This window comes from Cynoglossus semilaevis, chromosome 1, assembly GCF_000523025.1.
Source record: "Cynoglossus semilaevis isolate Cse_v1.0 chromosome 1, Cse_v1.0, whole genome shotgun sequence".
In the NCBI taxonomy this organism is placed as follows: Eukaryota; Metazoa; Chordata; class Actinopteri; order Pleuronectiformes; family Cynoglossidae; genus Cynoglossus; species Cynoglossus semilaevis.
The window spans coordinates 93,828-98,283 of NC_024307.1; the positions used below are offsets into that span (position 1 = coordinate 93,828).

Here is a 4,456-nt window from a genome sequence, read left to right on the forward strand (position 1 = left end):
CATTGGTAGAAGAATGTTAGAGATGGAGCTACCAGGTAGGAGAAAGAGAGGAAGGTCAAAGAGGAGATATATGGATGCAGTGAGGGAGGACATGCAGATAGTTGGAGTCAGAGTAGGAGATGCAGAGAACAGGGAGAGATGGAAATCAATGATTTGCTGTAGCAACTCCTGAAAAAGGGACAAAGCTGAAAGAAAAGAAAGACAAATTAGACTGGATCAGAAGGTTGGAGATTATATTAGACAAATCTAAAAAAGAAAAAAACTAGATAAGTTTGGATCAAAGTAGATCACATTCAATTAGTTATTTTTAAAAGGGATGAGATTAGATTAATAAATGCCGTAAATTCAGATAAGGTTATATCAAATAAGATTAGATTAGTCCAACAATAGAAGTAGAATTATCTTCATTTTTAACTTTCACTGAGACAGTTGGAGATGGAAGTGAAATCAGATCAGATTAGTTCAGTTTAGATTAGTTCAGTTCAGATCAGATTAGTTCAGTTCAGTTCAGTTCAGATTATATTCTGCTGGAAACACACTTGACTCAGTAGATTATAAACCAACAAACCAGTGGATCAGTGGTGGAAAGTCTTTCATTAAATCAGAAAAAGAGTCCATTTTTATTCATGTGAATCCAAAAACACTTTGATCCATTTGAGAGAAGACAGAGTGAAAACAATCAGAGTTTAGAACCAGAATTCATTCATTTATAATCAGTGGTTCATCTGAGTGTGAAGATGAATCAGCTTCACTTTGACATTTACAACAGTAACAGTCAGTGAACTCACCACAGAGACTCCAGTTCACAGAGTGAACACTGAAGAAAACCACACAGAACCTTCACTGATGAATCATGAAGGTTGTTCCAGCTCAGGTCCAGTTTCCTCAGATGGGAGGGGTTGGGCTTCAGAGCTGAGACCAGAGAAGAACAGCTGATCTCTGACAAACTGCAGCTCTCCAACCTGAATAAAGAAGAAAAGACAAAGAGAAAAGTAGATTTTCTTGAATTTAGTGGATTATTAAACATTTATTACAGATATTTATTATTAGATCAGCTATGATTTAATACAATTAAATTAGAACAGATTATAATTAGGGATGCATCGAAACACTTTTATCACCAAAACAAAACGTCTGAAACAGGAAGACTGAAGAGTTCTGTCAGGAAACTGGAGGTGACATTTTCTCAAAGAAGACCTTTGACCTCTTAGGCCCATGGTCCAACACAGGAGGGTCAACTCCTCAGGACAGGACTCAGTTGTTCACATCCCCCTCAAGGACAACAATTTTCACATTTTGGCCAGGTAAGACAGATGGTTTGAGAGAGGAGTAAAGAGATGAGAGGTGAAACGTCTTCTTTGAGAAAATGTCATGTCCAGTTGCCGAACACAACTCTTCAACCTTGACCATGACCTGGATGACTGAGAATCTACATAGACTGAAACAGGAAGTTATGAAGACACAGGCACAAACGGCGGCCAGCGTGGGCTTGTCTGGTAGAACCAACATGTCTGTGGTGTGGACGCATGTCAATATATTTTGGAAAGACCCACGGATAGTGATTTGTAAAATGCTGAAAGTTTAAGGGCGGGGGGTTGAGGGGGTTTGTGCAAAGCATTTCTCCAGGTCAGGTTTAATTTCTCAGCTGAAACCCAAACATCCTGATGGCTGTGCTGAATATGAGAGGAAGGAAAGCCTCTTTGTCTTGGCTGCATACAGCTCAGACCAGGAGCTCCCCGTGACCTTCACTTCACACCAGTGGGTCTTGATAGAGAACATTCTCTCTCTTCTTGTCCCGTTGGAGCAGCTAACTAAGACCTGTACTTTACATGTACACAGAAGTGGGGTCGACTTTGACATTTTATTTGGAATTTTATTTTATATCGTGCTTTGTTGGAATGTACTAAATAAATATTTTTTATAATTCTGTAGTAGTTTTATTCTTTGAAACATTAATATTAATGTATGCATTTGCAGTGCCTCAGTCATAGCCATAACTACAATGGTACTAATATTGGAATAATTATTTATTTTGGTGTTTCAGTTTTTGGTTTTTGGCCAAGAATTTTAATTTCAGTGCATCTCTAATTATAATATTTTACTTTAGATCAGTTTAGATCAGATTAGACTGGATCAGAAAGTTGAGATTAGATTAGAACAGATTAGATGTTGGTGCAGCAGAACCTTTACTAACCTGGTTGTTTTTAACTGATTAGTTTAGATTAGATTTGACAACTTTAGAAAAAATACAAATTTGGGTCAAAGTAGATCACATTCAATGAGTTAAGATATTTTTAAAAGGATGAGATTAGATTAAATGGGGTTAATTCAGATAAAATATCAAATGAGATTAGCTTCGATAAAATCATATCAACTGAGATTAGATTAGATTAGTCCAACAGTGGAAGAAGAATTATCTTCATTTTTATACTAAGACAGTTGGAGATGGAGGTGAAATTGGATCAGATCAGATCAGATCAGTTCAGTTCAGTTCAGGTCAGATCAGATCAGATTATATTCTGCTGGAAACACACTTGACTCAGCAGATTATAAACCAACAAACCAGTGGATCAGTGGTGGAAAGTCTGTCATTAAATCAGAAAAAGAGTCCATTTTTATTCATGTGAATCCAAAAACACTTTGATCCATTTGAGAGAAGACAGAGTGGAAACAATCAGAGTTTGGAACCAGAATTCATTCATTTATAATCAGTGGTTCATCTGAGTGTTAAGATGAATCAGCTTCACTTTGACATTTACAACAGTAACAGTCAGTGAACTCACCACAGAGACTCCAGTTCACAGAGTGGACTCTGAAGAAAACCACACAGAACCTTCACTGATGAACCATGAAGGTTGTTGTAGCTCAGGTCCAGTTTCCTGAGATGGGAGGGGTTGGACTTCAGAGCTGAGACCAGAGAAGAACAGCTGATCTCTGACAAACTGCAGCTCCTCAACCTGAATAAAGAAGAAAAGACAAAGAGAAAAGTAGAGTTTCTTCAGCAGCGGGTATTTAATCCATGTTTTGTCCAAGTTTTGTCTTCAGTTCTAACTGACTGCTGGGAAGATTCTGGTATTTAACCTCTGGTTACCGGAACACCTGAAACAAACAAACATCCATCCATTTTCAACTGCTTATCCGTTACCGGGTCGCGGGGGCAGCAGTCTCCACGACCGCCACCCAAATCACACTGCACCGTACCATGTGTAAAACCCAGCAAGGGAGACAGCGAGAGTGTCGAGTGGAAAAAAAGATGGAGCTCAGTTGAGCACTCGTAAATTGATGTTCCCTCGTATCACGGGGAAAATCTTGCAAAAGTACTCCTTACTTGGTATCTGGAGTAGCTTGTATCTTGGAGCTCCACTGTACTTTGGAAAAGAGACAGAACTTCAGTCCAGAGGACTTGACTCTTTGTAATCATCTTTTATCTGTTGCTTTGTCACAGCATGAGATACAAAACATTATCCCATCTTCAAACTTCAGCCACTCTGGTCATGGTCCAGAATCTGTTGTGTACCATCTCTGATTACACGTCTGAGCATAACTCACACTGCTGGTAGCTGTAGCAGTACCGGTGGTCTCAGTGGTCACTACACCGTCATGGTGAGCTTGTTGATTGTTGTCAGTTTTCTGGGATTTCACTTTGACTTTGGCTCTAAACAGACTTTGTTCTTCTGTTGTTGTGGATCTTCATCATAAGATGAGAAGATGATCCTGAGGACACGCTGGTGTTGACTGGTCTTAGAGCAACAGTCACACACGTGGAGTCAAACAGTTGTTGGTGACAGTGATGGTTCCTGTGTCCATGATGACTGTAAGATGTTCTCTTCCTGACACCACTGCACTGGTGGAGGAGGAAGAGGAAGAAGAGGAGGAGGAGGAGGAGGAGGAGGAGCTCCAGCTTCAATGCTGTGACTCTGACAAAGTTCCTCTGCTGCTGCAGCTCAGCACTGCCACACTGTGGAGACACGGTGACTTCACTTGATGTGTCAAATGGACCATGTGGACAGGACTGAGGTTTGGTACAGAACTGGTTCTCAACGGTCCATTCAACTCGTCAGTCTGCTTGGAAACTGATTCCACGATGATGCTGTGATGACATCACAGACAGGCTCCCTCATTTGGTTCAGAGTGTTTACACCGTGGTCTGGAGGCTGAGGTGTTCTGAAGTCTGGTTGCATTTTACAAAAAAAGACACTGAGGACGTTTCCAGACAGTCAGACGTAGAGGATGAAACACAGCGTTCTATGTCTTCAATATACAGAGGAACCGTAACTGAACCAAACTGATGGTGCTTTGGTTTATTTACCTTTATTCCCTTTGAACTTTATTTGCGTCCCTTAGATGTGTGCAGTGTTGTCTCACTAACTGTCAAAATGAATTTTACATTCACCTCTCCTCTACCAGGATTGTTGCTGCACAGGTTTGTTCTGGTAGATTCGTATCATTTGTCACG

General features: G+C 40.3%; 1 long non-coding RNA gene across 1 annotated transcript; it reads right to left on the reverse strand.

Moving 5' to 3' along the window:
- Positions 1–867: 867 nt before the first annotated feature.
- LOC112488022 (uncharacterized) lies at positions 868–3,038 on the reverse strand. The gene is made up of 2 exons (XR_003051681.1): positions 2,784–3,038; positions 868–962 (listed from the first exon to the last, which is right to left on the reverse strand). It is a non-coding gene; the product is annotated as an uncharacterized LOC112488022 (long non-coding RNA).
- Positions 3,039–4,456: the final 1,418 nt, after the last annotated feature.